The sequence below is a fragment of the Myotis nattereri genome (assembly GCF_964212035.1).
Source record: "Myotis nattereri genome assembly, chromosome: 17".
In the NCBI taxonomy this organism is placed as follows: domain Eukaryota; kingdom Metazoa; phylum Chordata; class Mammalia; order Chiroptera; family Vespertilionidae; genus Myotis; species Myotis nattereri.
In genome coordinates this window covers 53,984,392-54,002,303 of record NC_138092.1, presented here as the reverse complement: position 1 = coordinate 54,002,303, position 17,912 = coordinate 53,984,392, and positions in this window count along the sequence as shown.

Below are 17,912 nucleotides of genomic sequence, written 5' to 3'. Positions count from 1 at the left end.
TGAGCTGTATAAACAAGAATTGTTAATATTTGAAAGCAAATTCAAGTGAAAACGCTCCCTAAAGTGCCCGGAGTTGTAAATATTATCAGTTTGCTGGTCATTTCACGGCTTTCCACTGGTAATGTCTGTGATTACAAACGGCAGGAAATGTAGGAAGAATCTATTTACTTTAATTTCAAGGGGTTCTTCCAAGTTTTTAATCATTTCTGGAAACTCTAATTGCGTGTTTTAAGAGTTTTACCACAACTAGAGAGTTTTCTTACAAATATGTACTGGAACCGTCAGGATTTTAACAGATTCATACAAAAGTCGCCAGAGTAATTGGGCCTCAATTGTAAACATACGCAGTTTAGACCTCACTTACAGGCTTTCTACACAAATTTTGAGCTGTATAAACAAGAATTGTTAATATTTGAGAGCAAATTCAAGTGAAAACGCTCCCTAAAGTGCACAAAGTTGTAAATATTATCAGTTTGCTGGTCATTTCACGGCTTTCCACTGGTAATGTCTGTGATTACAAACGGCAGGAAATGTAGGAAGAATCTATTTACTTTAATTTAAAGGGGTTCTTTGAAGTTTTTAATCATTTCTGGAAACTCTAATTGCGTATTTTAAGAGTTTTACCACAACTAGAGAGTTTTCTTACAAATATGTACTGGAACCGTCAGGATTTTAACAGAGTCATACAAAAGTCGCCAGAGTAATGCGGCCTCAATTGTAAACATAAGCAGTACAGTCCTCACTTACAGGCTTTCTACACAAATTTTGAGCTGTATAAACAAGAATTCCTAATATTTGAAAGCAAATTCAAGTGAAAACGCTCCCTAAAGTGCCCGGAGTTGTAAATATTATCAGTTTGCTGGTCATTTCACGGCTTTCCACTGGTAATGTCTGTGATTACAAACGGCAGGAAATGTAGGAAGAATCTATTTACTTTAATTTAAAGGGGTTCTTTGAAGTTTTTAATCATTTCTGGAAACTCTAATTGCGTATTTTAAGAGTTTTACCACAACTAGAGAGTTTTCTTACAAATATGTACTGGAACCGTCAGGATTTTAACAGAGTCATAAAAAGTCGCCAGAGTAATGCGGCCTCAATTGTAAACATAAGCAGTACAGTCCTCACTTACAGGCTTTCTACACAAATTTTGAGCTGTATAAACAAGAATTGTTAATATTTGAAAGCAAATTCAAGTGAAAACGCTCCCTAAAGTGCCCGGAGTTGTAAATATTATCAGTTTGCTGGTCATTTCACGGCTTTCCACTGGTAATGTCTGTGATTACAAACGGCAGGAAATGTAGGAAGAATCTATTTACTTTAATTTCAAGGGGTTCTTCCAAGTTTTTAATCATTTCTGGAAACTCTAATTGCGTGTTTTAAGAGTTTTACCACAACTAGAGAGTTTTCTTACAAATATGTACTGGAACCGTCAGGATTTTAACAGAGTCATTCAAAAGTCGCCAGAGTAATGGGGCCTCAATTGTAAACATACGCAGTTTAGACCTCACTTACAGGCTTTCTACACAAATTTTGAGCTGTATAAACAAGAATTGTTAATATTTGAAAGCAAATTCAAGTGAAAACGCTCCCTAAAGTGCACGGAGTTGTAAATATTATCAGTTTGCTGGTCATTTCACGGCTTTCCACTGGTAATGTCTGTGATTACAAACGGCAGGAAATGTAGGAAGAATCTATTTACTTTAATTTAAAGGGGTTCTTTGAAGTTTTTAATCATTTCTGGAAACTCTAATTGCGTATTTTAAGAGTTTTACCACAACTAGAGAGTTTTCTTACAAATATGTACTGGAACCGTCAGGATTTTAACAGAGTCATACAAAAGTCGCCAGAGTAATGCGGCCTCAATTGTAAACATAAGCAGTACAGTCCTCACTTACTGGCTTTCTACACAAATTTTGAGCTGTATAAACAAGAATTCCTAATATTTGAAAGCAAATTCAAGTGAAAACGCTCCCTAAAGTGCCCGGAGTTGTAAATATTATCAGTTTGCTGGTCATTTCACGGCTTTCCACTTTTAATGTCTGTGATTGCAAACGGCAGGAAATGTAGGAAGAATCTATTTACTTTAATTTCAAGGGGTTCTTCCAAGTTTTTAATCATTTCTGGAAACTCTAATTGTGTATTTTAAGAGTTTTACCACAACTAGAGAGTTTTCTTACAAATATGTACTGGAACCGTCAGGATTTTAACAGAGTCATACAAAAGTCGCCAGAGTAATGCGGCCTCAATTGTAAACATAAGCAGTACAGTCCTCACTTACAGGCTTTCTACACAAATTTTGAGCTGTATAAACAAGAATTCCTAATATTTGAAAGCAAATTCAAGTGAAAACGCTCCCTAAAGTGCCCGGAGTTGTAAATATTATCAGTTTGCTGGTCATTTCACGGCTTTCCACTGGTAATGTCTGTGATTATAAACGGCAGGAAATGTAGGAAGAATCTATTTACTTTAATTTCAAGTTGTTCTTCCACGTTTTTAATCATTTCTGCAAACTCTAATTGCGTATTTTAAGAGTTTTACCACAACTAGAGAGTTTTCTTACAAATATGTACTGGAACCGTCAGGATTTTAACAGAGTCATACAAAAGTCGCCAGAGTAATGCGGCCTCAATTGTAAACATAAGCAGTACAGTCCTCACTTACAGGCTTTCTACACAAATTTTGAGCTGTATAAACAAGAATTGTTAATATTTGAAAGCAAATTCAAGTGAAAACGCTCCCTAAAGTGCCCGGAGTTGTAAATATTATCAGTTTGCTGGTCATTTCACGGCTTTCCACTGGTAATGTCTGTGATTACAAACGGCAGGAAATGTAGGAAGAATCTATTTACTTTAATTTCAAGGGGTTCTTCCAAGTTTTTAATCATTTCTGGAAACTCTAATTGCGTGTTTTAAGAGTTTTACCACAACTAGAGAGTTTTCTTACAAATATGTACTGGAACCGTCAGGATTTTAACAGATTCATACAAAAGTCGCCAGAGTAATTGGGCCTCAATTGTAAACATACGCAGTTTAGACCTCACTTACAGGCTTTCTACACAAATTTTGAGCTGTATAAACAAGAATTGTTAATATTTGAAAGCAAATTCAAGTGAAAACGCTCCCTAAAGTGCACAAAGTTGTAAATATTATCAGTTTGCTGGTCATTTCACGGCTTTCCACTGGTAATGTCTGTGATTACAAACGGCAGGAAATGTAGGAAGAATCTATTTACTTTAATTTAAAGGGGTTCTTTGAAGTTTTTAATCATTTCTGGAAACTCTAATTGCGTATTTTAAGAGTTTTACCACAACTAGAGAGTTTTCTTACAAATATGTACTGGAACCGTCAGGATTTTAACAGAGTCATACAAAAGTCGCCAGAGTAATGCGGCCTCAATTGTAAACATAAGCAGTACAGTCCTCACTTACAGGCTTTCTACACAAATTTTGAGCTGTATAAACAAGAATTCCTAATATTTGAAAGCAAATTCAAGTGAAAACGCTCCCTAAAGTGCCCGGAGTTGTAAATATTATCAGTTTGCTGGTCATTTCACGGCTTTCCACTGGTAATGTCTGTGATTGCAAACGGCAGGAAATGTAGGAAGAATCTATTTACTTTAATTTCAAGGGGTTCTTCCAAGTTTTTAATCATTTCTGGAAACTCTCATTGCGTATTTTAAGAGTTTTACCACAACTAGAGAGTTTTCTTACAAATATGTACTGGAACCGTCAGGATTTTAACAGAGTCATACAAAAGTCGCCAGAGTAATGCGGCCTCAATTGTAAACATAAGCAGTACAGTCCTCACTTACAGGCTTTCTACACAAATTTTGAGCTGTATAAACAAGAATTCCTAATATTTGAAAGCAAATTCAAGTGAAAACGCTCACTAAAGTGCCCGGAGTTGTAAATATTATCAGTTTGCTGGTCATTTCACGGCTTTCCACTGGTAATGTCTGTGATTACAAACGGCAGGAAATGTAGGAAGAATCTATTTACTATAATTTCAAGGGGTTCTTCCAAGTTTTTAATCATTTCTGGAAACTCTAATTGCGTGTTTTAAGAGTTTTACCACAACTAGAGAGTTTTCTTACAAATATGTACTGGAACCGTCAGGATTTTAACAGAGTCATTCAAAAGTCGCCAGAGTAATGGGGCCTCAATTGTAAACATACGCAGTTTAGACCTCACTTACAGGCTTTCTACACAAATTTTGAGCTGTATAAACAAGAATTGTTAATATTTGAAAGCAAATTCAAGTGAAAACGCTCCCTAAAGTGCACGGAGTTGTAAATATTATCAGTTTGCTGGTCATTTCACGGCTTTCCACTGGTAATGTCTGTGATTACAAACGGCAGGAAATGTAGGAAGAATCTATTTACTTTAATTTCAAGGGGTTCTTTGAAGTTTTTAATCATTTCTGGAAACTCTAATTGCGTATTTTAAGAGTTTTACCACAACTAGAGAGTTTTCTTACAAATATGTACTGGAACCGTCAGGATTTTAACAGAGTCATACAAAAGTCGCCAGAGTAATGCGGCCTCAATTGTAAACATAAGCAGTACAGTCCTCACTTACAGGCTTTCTACACAAATTTTGAGCTGTATAAACAAGAATTCCTAATATTTGAAAGCAAATTCAAGTGAAAACGCTCCAAAAAGTGCCCGAAGTTGTAAATATTATCAGTTTGCAGGTCATTTCACGGCTTTCCACTGGTAATGTCTGTGATTACAAACGGCAGGAAATGTAGGAAGAATCTATTTACTTTAATTTCAAGGGGTTCTTCCAAGTTTTTAATCATTTCTGGAAACTCTAATTGCGTATTTTAAGAGTTTTACCACAACTAGAGAGTTTTCTTACAAATATGTACTGGAACCGTCAGGATTTTAACAGAGTCATACAAAAGTCGCCAGAGTAATGCGGCCTCAATTGTAAACATACGCAGTTTAGACTTCACTTACAGGCTTTCTACACAAATTTTGAGCTGTATAAACAAGAATTGTTAATATTTGAAAGCAAATTCAAGTGAAAACGCTCCCTAAAGTGCACGGAGTTGTAAATATTATCAGTTTGCTGGTCATTTCACGGCTTTCCACTGGTAATGTCTGTGATTACAAACGGCAGGAAATGTAGGAAGAATCTATTTACTTTAATTTCAAGGGGTTCTTCCAAGTTTTTAATCATTTCTGGAAACTCTCATTGCGTATTTTAAGAGTTTTACCACAACCAGAGAGTTTTCTTACAAATATGTACTGGAACCGTCAGGATTTTAACAGTGTCGTACAAAAGTCGCCAGAGTAATGCGGCTTCAATTGTAAACATAAGCAGTACAGTCCTCACTTACAGGCTTTCTACACAAATTTTGAGCTGTATAAACAAGAATTCTTAATATTTGAAAGCAAATTCAAGTGAAAAGGCTCCCTAAAGTGCACGGAGTTGTAAATATTATCAGTTTGCTGGTCATTTCACAGCTTTCCACTGGTAATGTCTGTGATTACAAACGGCAGGAAATGTAGGAAGAATCTATTTACTTTAATTTCAAGGGGTTCTTCCAAGTTTTTATTCATTTCTGAAAACTCTAATTGCGTGTTTTAAGAGTTTTACCACAACTAGAGAGTTTTCTTACAAATATGTACTGGAACCGTCAGGATTTTAACAGAGTCATTCAAAAGTCGCCAGAGTAATGGGGCCTCAAATGTAAACATACGCAGTTTAGACCTCACTTACAGGCTTTCTACACAAATTTTGAGCTGTATAAACAAGAATTGTTAATATTTGAAAGCAAATTCAAGTGAAAACGCTCCCTAAAGTGCACGGAGTTGTAAATATTATCAGTTTGCTGGTCATTTCACGGCTTTCCACTGGTAATGTCTGTGATTACAAACGGCAGGAAATGTAGGAAGAATCTATTTACTTTAATTTAAAGGGGTTCTTTGAAGTTTTTAATCATTTCTGGAAACTCTAATTGCGTATTTTAAGAGTTTTACCACAACAAGAGAGTTTTCTTACAAATATGTACTGGAACCGTCAGGATTTTAACAGAGTCATACAAAAGTCGCCAGAGTAATGCGGCCTCAATTGTAAACATAAGCAGTACAGTCCTCACTTACAGGCTTTCTACACAAATTTTGAGCTGTATAAACAAGAATTCCTAATATTTGAAAGCAAATTCAAGTGAAAACGCTCCCTAAAGTGCCCGGAGTTGTAAATATTATCAGTTTGCTGGTCATTTCACGGCTTTCCACTGGTAATGTCTGTGATTACAAACGGCAGGAAATGTAGGAAGAATCTATTTACTTTAATTTAAAGGGGTTCTTTGAAGTTTTTAATCATTTCTGGAAACTCTAATTGCGTATTTTAAGAGTTTTACCACAACTAGAGAGTTTTCTTACAAATATGTACTGGAACCGTCAGGATTTTAACAGAGTCATACAAAAGTCGCCAGAGTAATGCGGCCTCAATTGTAAACATAAGCAGTACAGTCCTCACTTACAGGCTTTCTACACAAATTTTGAGCTGTATAAACAAGAATTCCTAATATTTGAAAGCAAATTCAAGTGAAAACGCTCCCTAAAGTGCCCGGAGTTGTAAATATTATCAGTTTGCTGGTCATTTCACGGCTTTCCACTGGTAATGTCTGTGATTGCAAACGGCAGGAAATGTAGGAAGAATCTATTTACTTTAATTTCAAGGGGTTCTTCCAAGTTTTTAATCATTTCTGGAAACTCTCATTGCGTATTTTAAGAGTTTTACCACAACTAGAGAGTTTTCTTACAAATATGTACTGGAACCGTCAGGATTTTAACAGAGTCATTCAAAAGTCGCCAGAGTAATGCGGCCTCAATTGTAAACATAAGCAGTACAGTCCTCACTTACAGGCTTTCTACACAAATTTTGAGCTGTATAAACAAGAATTCCTAATATTTGAAAGCAAATTCAAGTGAAAACGCTCACTAAAGTGCCCGGAGTTGTAAATATTATCAGTTTGCTGGTCATTTCACGGCTTTCCACTGGTAATGTCTGTGATTACAAACGGCAGGAAATGTAGGAAGAATCTATTTACTATAATTTCAAGGGGTTCTTCCAAGTTTTTAATCATTTCTGGAAACTCTAATTGCGTATTTTAAGAGTTTTACCACAACTAGATAGTTTTCTTACAAATATGTACTGGAACCGTCAGGGTTTTAACAGAGTCATACAAAAGTCGCCAGAGTAATGCGGCCTCAATTGTAAACATAAGCAGTACAGTCCTCACTTACGGGCTTTCTACACAAATTTTGAGCTGTATAAACAAGATTTCCTAATATTTGAAAGCAAATTCAAGTGAAAACGCTCCCTAAAGTGCCCGGAGTTGTAAATGTTATCAGTTTGCTGGTCATTTCACGGCTTTCCACTGGTAATGTCTGTGATTACAAACGGCAGAAAATGTAGGAAGAATCAATTTACTTTAATTTCAAGGGGTTCTTCCAAGTTTTTAATCATTTCTGGAAACTCTAATTGCGTATTTTAAGAGTTTTACCACAACTAGAGAGTTTTCTTACAAATATGTACTGGAACCATCAGGATTTTAACAGAGTCATACAAAAGTCGCCAGAGTAATGCGGCCTCAATTGTAAACATAAGCAGTACAGTCCTCACTTACAGACTTTCTACACAAATTTTGAGCTGTATAAACAAGAATTCCTAATATTTGAAAGCAAATTCAAGTGAAAACGCTCGCTAAAGTGCCCGGAGTTTTAAATGTTATCAGTTTGCTGGTCATTTCACGGCTTTCCACTGGTAATGTCTGTGATTACAAACGGCAAGAAATGTAGGAAGAATCAATTTACTTTAATTTCAAGGGGTTCATCCAAGTTTTTAATCATTTCTGAGAACTCTAATTGCGTATTTTAAGAGTTTTACCACAACTAGATAGTTTTCTTACAAATATGTACTGGAACCGTCAGGGTTTTAACAGAGTCATACAAAAGTCGCCAGAGTAATGCGGCCTCAATTGTAAACATAAGCAGTACAGTCCTCACTTACAGGCTTTCTACACAAATTTTGAGCTGTATAAACAAGAATTCCTAATATTTGAAAGCAAATTCATGTGAAAACGCTCCCTAAAGTGCCCGGAGTTGTAAATATTATCAGTTTGCTGGTCATTTCACGGCTTTCCACTGGTAATGTCTGTGATTACAAACGGCAGGAAATTTAGGAAGAATCTATTTACTTTAATTTCAAGGGGTTCTTCCAACTTTTTAATCATTTCTGGAAACTCTAATTGCGTATTTTAAGAGTTTTACCACAACTAGATAGTTTTCTTACAAATATGTACTGGAACCGTCAGGGTTTTAACAGAGTCATACAAAAGTCGCCAGAGTAATGCGGCCTCAATTGTAAACATAAGCAGTACAGTCCTCACTTACAGGCTTTCTACACAAATTTTGAGCTGTATAAACAAGAATTCCTAATATTTGAAAGCAAATTCAAGTGAAAACGCTCCCTAAAGTGCCCGGAGTTGTAAATATTATCAATTTGCTGGTCATTTCACGGCTTTCCACTGGTAATGTCTGTGATTACAAACGGCAGGAAATGTAGGAAGAATCAATTTACTTTAATTTCAAGGGGTTCTTCCAACTTTTTAATCATTTCTGGAAACTCTAATTGCGTATTTTAAGAGGTTTACCACAACTAGAGAGTTTTCTTACAAATATGTACTGGAACCGTCAGGATTTTAACAGAGTCATAAAAAGTCGCCAGAGTAATGCGGCCTCAATTGTAAACATAAGCAGTACAGTCCTCACTTACGGGCTTTCTACACAAATTTTGAGCTGTATAAACAAGAATTCCTAATATTTGAAAGCAAATTCATGTGAAAACGCTCCCTAAAGTGCCCGGAGTTGTAAATATTATCAGTTTGCTGGTCATTTCACGGCTTTCCACTGGTAATGTCTGTGATTACAAACGGCAGGAAATTTAGGAAGAATCTATTTACTTTAATTTCAAGGGGTTCTTCCAACTTTTTAATCATTTCTGGAAACTCTAATTGCGTATTTTAAGAGTTTTACCACAACTAGAGAGTTTTCTTACTAATATGTACTGGAACCGTCAGGATTTTAACAGAGTCATACAAAAGTCGCCAGAGTAATGCGGCCTCAATTGTAAACATAAGCAGTACAGTCCTCACTTACAGGCTTTCTACACAAATTTTGAGCTGTATAAACAAGATTTCCTAATATTTGAAAGCAAATTCATGTGAAAACGCTCCCTAAAGTGCCCGGAGTTGTAAATGTTATCAGTTTGCTGGTCATTTCACGGCTTTCCACTGGTAATGTCTGTGATTACAAACGGCAGGAAATTTAGGAAGAATCTATTTACTTTCATTTCAAGGGGTTCTTCCAAGTTTTTAATCATTTCTGGAAACTCTAATTGCGTATTTTAAGAGTTTTACCACAACTAGAGAGTTTTCTTACTAATATGTACTGGAACCGTCAGGATTTTAACAGAGTCATACAAAAGTCGCCAGAGTAATGCGGCCTCAATTGTAAACATAAGCAGTACAGTCCTCACTTACAGGCTTTCTACACAAATTTTGATCTGTATAAACAAGATTTCCTAATATTTGAAAGCAAATTCATGTGAAAACGCTCCCTAAAGTGCCCGGAGTTGTAAATGTTATCAGTTTGCTGGTCATTTCACGGCTTTCCACTGGTAATGTCTGTGATTACAAACGGCAGGAAATGTAGGAAGAATCAATTTACTTTCATTTCAAGTGGTTCTTCCAAGTTTTTAATCATTTCTGGAAACTCTAATTGCGTATTTTAAGAGTTTTACCACAACTAGATAGTTTTCTTACAAATATGTACTGGAACCGTCAGGATTTTAACAGAGTCATACAAAAGTCGCCAGAGTAATGCGGCCTCAATTGTAAACATAAGCAGTACAGTCCTCACTTACAGGCTTTCTACACAAATTTTGAGCTGTATAAACAAGAATTCCTAATATTTGAAAGCAAATTCATGTGAAAACGCTCCCTAAAGGGCCCGGAGTTGTAAATATTATCAGTTTGCTTGTCATTTCACGGCTTTCCACTGGTAATGTCTGTGATTACAAACGGCAGGAAATGTAGGAAGAATCAATTTACTTTAATTTCAAGGGGTTCTTCCAACTTTTTAATCATTTCTGGAAACTCTAATTGCGTATTTTAAGAGTTTTACCACAACTAGAGAGTTTTCTTACTAATATGTACTGGAACCGTCAGGATTTTAACAGAGTCATACAAAAGTCGCCAGAGTAATGCGGCCTCAATTGTAAACATAAGCAGTACAGTCCTCACTTACAGGCTTTCTACACAAATTTTGAGCTGTATAAACAAGAATTCCTAATATTTGAAAGCAAATTCAAGTGAAAACGCTCCCTAAAGTGCCCGGAGTTGTAAATATTATCAGTTTGCTGGTCATTTCACGGCTTTCCACTGGTAATGTCTGTGATTACAAACGGCAGGAAATTTAGGAAGAATCTATTTACTTTAATTTCAAGGGGTTCTTCCAACTTTTTAATCATTTCTGGAAACTCTAATTGCGTATTTTAAGAGTTTTACCACAACTAGAGAGTTTTCTTACTAATATGTACTGGAACCGTCAGGATTTTAACAGAGTCATACAAAAGTCGCCAGAGTAATGCGGCCTCAATTGTAAACATAAGCAGTACAGTCCTCACTTACAGGCTTTCTACACAAATTTTGAGCTGTATAAACAAGAATTCCTAATATTTGAAAGCAAATTCAAGTGAAAACGCTCCCTAAAGTGCCCGGAGTTGTAAATATTATCAATTTGCTGGTCATTTCACGGCTTTCCACTGGTAATGTCTGTGATTACAAACGGCAGGAAATGTAGGAAGAATCAATTTACTTTAATTTCAAGGGGTTCTTCCAACTTTTTAATCATTTCTGGAAACTCTAATTGCGTATTTTAAGAGTTTTACCACAACTAGAGAGTTTTCTTACAAATATGTACTGGAACCGTCAGGATTTTAACAGAGTCATAAAAAGTCGCCAGAGTAATGCGGCCTCAATTGTAAACATAAGCAGTACAGTCCTCACTTACGGGCTTTCTACACAAATTTTGAGCTGTATAAACAAGAATTCCTAATATTTGAAAGCAAATTCATGTGAAAACGCTCCCTAAAGTGCCCGGAGTTGTAAATATTATCAGTTTGCTGGTCATTTCACGGCTTTCCACTGGTAATGTCTGTGATTACAAACGGCAGGAAATTTAGGAAGAATCTATTTACTTTAATTACAAGGGGTTCTTCCAACTTTTTAATCATTTCTGGAAACTCTAATTGCGTATTTTAAGAGTTTTACCACAACTAGAGAGTTTTCTTACTAATATGTACTGGAACCGTCAGGATTTTAACAGAGTCATACAAAAGTCGCCAGAGTAATGCGGCCTCAATTGTAAACATAAGCAGTACAGTCCTCACTTACAGGCTTTCTACACAAATTTTGAGCTGTATAAACAAGATTTCCTAATATTTGAAAGCAAATTCATGTGAAAACGCTCCCTAAAGTGCCCGGAGTTGTAAATGTTATCAGTTTGCTGGTCATTTCACGGCTTTCCACTGGTAATGTCTGTGATTACAAACGGCAGGAAATTTAGGAAGAATCTATTTACTTTCATTTCAAGGGGTTCTTCCAAGTTTTTAATCATTTCTGGAAACTCTAATTGCGTATTTTAAGAGTTTTACCACAACTAGAGAGTTTTCTTACTAATATGTACTGGAACCGTCAGGATTTTAACAGAGTCATACAAAAGTCGCCAGAGTAATGCGGCCTCAATTGTAAACATAAGCAGTACAGTCCTCACTTACAGGCTTTCTACACAAATTTTGAGCTGTATAAACAAGAATTCCTAATATTTGAAAGCAAATTCAAGTGAAAACGCTCCCTAAAGTGCCCGGAGTTGTAAATATTATCAATTTGCTGGTCATTTCACGGCTTTCCACTGGTAATGTCTGTGATTACAAACGGCAGGAAATGTAGGAAGAATCAATTTACTTTTATTTCAAGGGGTTCTTCCAACTTTTTAATCATTTCTGGAAACTCTAATTGCGTATTTTAAGAGTTTTACCACAACTAGAGAGTTTTCTTACAAATATGTACTGGAACCGTCAGGATTTTAACAGAGTCATAAAAAGTCGCCAGAGTAATGCGGCCTCAATTGTAAACATAAGCAGTACAGTCCTCACTTACGGGCTTTCTACACAAATTTTGAGCTGTATAAACAAGAATTCCTAATATTTGAAAGCAAATTCATGTGAAAACGCTCCCTAAAGTGCCCGGAGTTGTAAATATTATCAGTTTGCTGGTCATTTCACGGCTTTCCACTGGTAATGTCTGTGATTACAAACGGCAGGAAATTTAGGAAGAATCTATTTACTTTAATTTCAAGGGGTTCTTCCAACTTTTTAATCATTTCTGGAAACTCTAATTGCGTATTTTAAGAGTTTTACCACAACTAGAGAGTTTTCTTACTAATATGTACTGGAACCGTCAGGATTTTAACAGAGTCATACAAAAGTCGCCAGAGTAATGCGGCCTCAATTGTAAACATAAGCAGTACAGTCCTCACTTACAGGCTTTCTACACAAATTTTGAGCTGTATAAACAAGAATTCCTAATATTTGAAAGCAAATTCAAGTGAAAACGCTCCCTAAAGTGCCCGGAGTTGTAAATATTATCAATTTGCTGGTCATTTCACGGCTTTCCACTGGTAATGTCTGTGATTACAAACGGCAGGAAATGTAGGAAGAATCAATTTACTTTAATTTCAAGGGGTTCTTCCAACTTTTTAATCATTTCTGGAAACTCTAATTGCGTATTTTAAGAGTTTTACCACAACTAGAGAGTTTTCTTACAAATATGTACTGGAACCGTCAGGATTTTAACAGAGTCATAAAAAGTCGCCAGAGTAATGCGGCCTCAATTGTAAACATAAGCAGTACAGTCCTCACTTACGGGCTTTCTACACAAATTTTGAGCTGTATAAACAAGAATTCCTAATATTTGAAAGCAAATTCATGTGAAAACGCTCCCTAAAGTGCCCGGAGTTGTAAATATTATCAGTTTGCTGGTCATTTCACGGCTTTCCACTGGTAATGTCTGTGATTACAAACGGCAGGAAATTTAGGAAGAATCTATTTACTTTAATTACAAGGGGTTCTTCCAACTTTTTAATCATTTCTGGAAACTCTAATTGCGTATTTTAAGAGTTTTACCACAACTAGAGAGTTTTCTTACTAATATGTACTGGAACCGTCAGGATTTTAACAGAGTCATACAAAAGTCGCCAGAGTAATGCGGCCTCAATTGTAAACATAAGCAGTACAGTCCTCACTTACAGGCTTTCTACACAAATTTTGAGCTGTATAAACAAGATTTCCTAATATTTGAAAGCAAATTCATGTGAAAACGCTCCCTAAAGTGCCCGGAGTTGTAAATGTTATCAGTTTGCTTGTCATTTCACGGCTTTCCACTGGTAATGTCTGTGATTACAAACGGCAGGAAATGTAGGAAGAATCAATTTACTTTAATTTCAAGGGGTTCTTCCAACTTTTTAATCATTTCTGGAAACTCTAATTGCGTATTTTAAGAGTTTTACCACAACTAGAGAGTTTTCTTACTAATATGTACTGGAACCGTCAGGATTTTAACAGAGTCATACAAAAGTCGCCAGAGTAATGCGGCCTCAATTGTAAACATAAGCAGTACAGTCCTCACTTACAGGCTTTCTACACAAATTTTGAGCTGTATAAACAAGAATTCCTAATATTTGAAAGCAAATTCAAGTGAAAACGCTCCCTAAAGTGCCCAGAGTTGTAAATATTATCAGTTTGCTGGTCATTTCACGGCTTTCCACTGGTAATGTCTGTGATTACAAACGGCAGGAAATGTAGGAAGAATCTATTTACTTTAATTTCAAGGGGTTCTTCCAAGTTTTTAATCATTTCTGGGAACTCTAATTGCGTATTTTAAGAGTTTTACCACAACTAGAGAGTTTTCTTACAAATATGTACTGGAACCGTCAGGGTTTTAACAGAGTCATACAAAAGTCGCCAGAGTAATGCGGCCTCAATTGTAAACATAAGCAGTACAGTCCTCACTTACAGGCTTTCTACACAAATTTTGAGCTGTATAAACAAGAATTCCTAATATTTGAAAGCAAATTCAAGTGAAAACGCTCCCTAAAGTGCCCGGAGTTGTAAATATTATCAGTTTGCTGGTCATTTCACGGCTTTCCACTGGTAATGTCTGTGATTACAAACGGCAGGAAATGTAGGAAGAATCTATTTACTTTAATTTCAAGGGGTTCTTCCAACTTTTTAATCATTTCTGGAAACTCTAATTGCGTATTTTAAGAGTTTTACCACAACTAGAGAGTTTTCTTACTAATATGTACTGGAACCGTCAGGATTTTAACAGAGTCATACAAAAGTCGCCAGAGTAATGCGGCCTCAATTGTAAACATAAGCAGTACAGTCCTCACTTACAGGCTTTCTACACAAATTTTGAGCTGTATAAACAAGAATTCCTAATATTTGAAAGCAAATTCAAGTGAAAACGCTCCCTAAAGTGCCCAGAGTTGTAAATATTATCAGTTTGCTGGTCATTTCACGGCTTTCCACTGGTAATGTCTGTGATTACAAACGGCAGGAAATGTAGGAAGAATCTATTTACTTTAATTTCAAGGGGTTCTTCCAACTTTTTAATCATTTCTGGAAACTCTAATTGCGTATTTTAAGAGTTTTACCACAACTAGAGAGTTTTCTTACTAATATGTACTGGAACCGTCAGGATTTTAACAGAGTCATACAAAAGTCGCCAGAGTAATGCGGCCTCAATTGTAAACATAAGCAGTACAGTCCTCACTTACAGGCTTTCTACACAAATTTTGAGCTGTATAAACAAGAATTCCTAATATTTGAAAGCAAATTCAAGTGAAAACGCTCCCTAAAGTGCCCAGAGTTGTAAATATTATCAGTTTGCTGGTCATTTCACGGCTTTCCACTGGTAATGTCTGTGATTACAAACGGCAGGAAATGTAGGAAGAATCTATTTACTTTAATTTCAAGGGGTTCTTCCAAGTTTTTAATCATTTCTGGAAACTCTAATTGCGTATTTTAAGAGTTTTACCACAACTAGAGAGTTTTCTTACAAATATGTACTGGAACCATCAGGATTTTAACAGAGTCATACAAAAGTCGCCAGAGTAATGCGGCCTCAATTGTAAACATAAGCAGTACAGTCCGCACTTACAGACTTTCTACACCAATTTTGAGCGGTATAAACAAGAATTCCTAATATTTGAAAGCAAATTCAAGTGAAAACGCTCGCTAAAGTGCCCGGAGTTGTAAATGTTATCAGTTTGCTGGTCATTTCACGGCTTTCCACTGGTAATGTCTGTGATTACAAACGGCAGGAAATGTAGGAAGAATCTATTTACTTTAATTTCAAGGGGTTCTTCCAAGTTTTTAATCATTTCTGGAAACTCTAATTGCGTATTTTAAGAGTTTTACCACAACTAGAGAGTTTTCTTACAAATATGTACTGGAACCGTCAGGGTTTTAACAGAGTCATACAAAAGTCGCCAGAGTAATGCGGCCTCAATTGTAAACATAAGCAGTACAGTCCTCACTTACAGGCTTTCTACACAAATTTTGAGCTGTATAAACAAGATTTCCTAATATTTGAAAGCAAATTCAAGTGAAAACGCTCCCTAAAGTGCCCGGAGTTGTAAATGTTATCAGTTTGCTGGTCATTTCACGGCTTTCCACTGGTAATGTCTGTGATTACAAACGGCAGAAAATGTAGGAAGAATCAATTTACTTTAATTTCAAGGGGTTCTTCCAAGTTTTTAATCATTTCTGGAAACTCTAATTGCGTATTTTAAGAGTTTTACCACAACTAGAGAGTTTTCTTACAAATATGTACTGGAACCATCAGGATTTTAACAGAGTCATACAAAAGTCGCCAGAGTAATGCGGCCTCAATTGTAAACATAAGCAGTACAGTCCTCACTTACAGACTTTCTACACAAATTTTGAGCTGTATAAACAAGAATTCCTAATATTTGAAAGCAAATTCAAGTGAAAACGCTCGCTAAAGTGCCCGGAGTTTTAAATGTTATCAGTTTGCTGGTCATTTCACGGCTTTCCACTGGTAATGTCTGTGATTACAAACGGCAAGAAATGTAGGAAGAATCAATTTACTTTAATTTCAAGGGGTTCATCCAAGTTTTTAATCATTTCTGGGAACTCTAATTGCGTATTTTAAGAGTTTTACCACAACTAGATAGTTTTCTTACAAATATGTACTGGAACCGTCAGGGTTTTAACAGAGTCATACAAAAGTCGCCAGAGTAATGCGGCCTCAATTGTAAACATAAGCAGTACAGTCCTCACTTACAGGCTTTCTACACAAATTTTGAGCTGTATAAACAAGAATTCCTAATATTTGAAAGCAAATTCATGTGAAAACGCTCCCTAAAGTGCCCGGAGTTGTAAATATTATCAGTTTGCTGGTCATTTCACGGCTTTCCACTGGTAATGTCTGTGATTACAAACGGCAGGAAATTTAGGAAGAATCTATTTACTTTAATTTCAAGGGGTTCTTCCAACTTTTTAATCATTTCTGGAAACTCTAATTGCGTATTTTAAGAGTTTTACCACAACTAGAGAGTTTTCTTACTAATATGTACTGGAACCGTCAGGATTTTAACAGAGTCATACAAAAGTCGCCAGAGTAATGCGCCCTCAATTGTAAACATAAGCAGTACAGTCCTCACTTACAGGCTTTCTACACAAATTTTGAGCTGTATAAACAAGAATTCCTAATATTTGAAAGCAAATTCAAGTGAAAACGCTCCCTAAAGTGCCCGGAGTTGTAAATATTATCAGTTTGCTGGTCATTTCACTGCTTTCCACTGGTAATGTCTGTGATTACAAACGGCAGGAAATGTAGGAAGAATCAATTTACTTTAATTTCAAGGGGTTCTTCCAACTTTTTAATCATTTCTGGAAACTCTAATTGCGTATTTTAAGAGTTTTACCACAACTAGAGAGTTTTCTTACTAATATGTACTGGAACCGTCAGGATTTTAACAGAGTCATACAAAAGTCGCCAGAGTAATGCGGCCTCAATTGTAAACATAAGCAGTACAGTCCTCACTTACAGGCTTTCTGCACAAATTTTGAGCTGTATAAACAAGAATTCCTAATATTTGGAAGCAAATTCAAGTGAAAACGCTCCTTAAAGTGCCCAGAGTTGTAAATATTATCAGTTTGCTGGTCATTTCACGGCTTTCCACTGGTAATGTCTGTGATTACAAACGGCAGGAAATGTAGGAAGAATCTATTTACTTTAATTTCAAGGGGTTCTTTCAAGTTTTTAATTATTTCTGGAAACTCTAATTGCGTATTTTAAGAGTTTTACCACAACTAGAGAGTTTTCTTACAAATATGTACTGGAACCATCAGGATTTTAACAGAGTCATACAAAAGTCGCCAGAGTAATGCGGCCTCAATTGTAAACATAAGCAGTACAGTCCGCACTTACAGACTTTATACACAAATTTTGAGCTGTATAAACAAGAATTCCTAATATTTGAAAGCAAATTCAAGTGAAAAAGCTCGCTAAAGTGCCCGGAGTTTTAAATGTTATCAGTTTGCTGGTCATTTCACGGCTTTCCACTGGTAATGTCTGTGATTACAAACGGCAAGAAATGTAGGAAGAATCAATTTACTTTAATTTCAAGGGGTTCATCCAAGTTTTTAATCATTTCTGGGAACTCTAATTCCGTATTTTAAGAGTTTTACCACAACTAGATAGTTTTCTTACAAATATGTACTGGAACCGTCAGGGTTTTAACAGAGT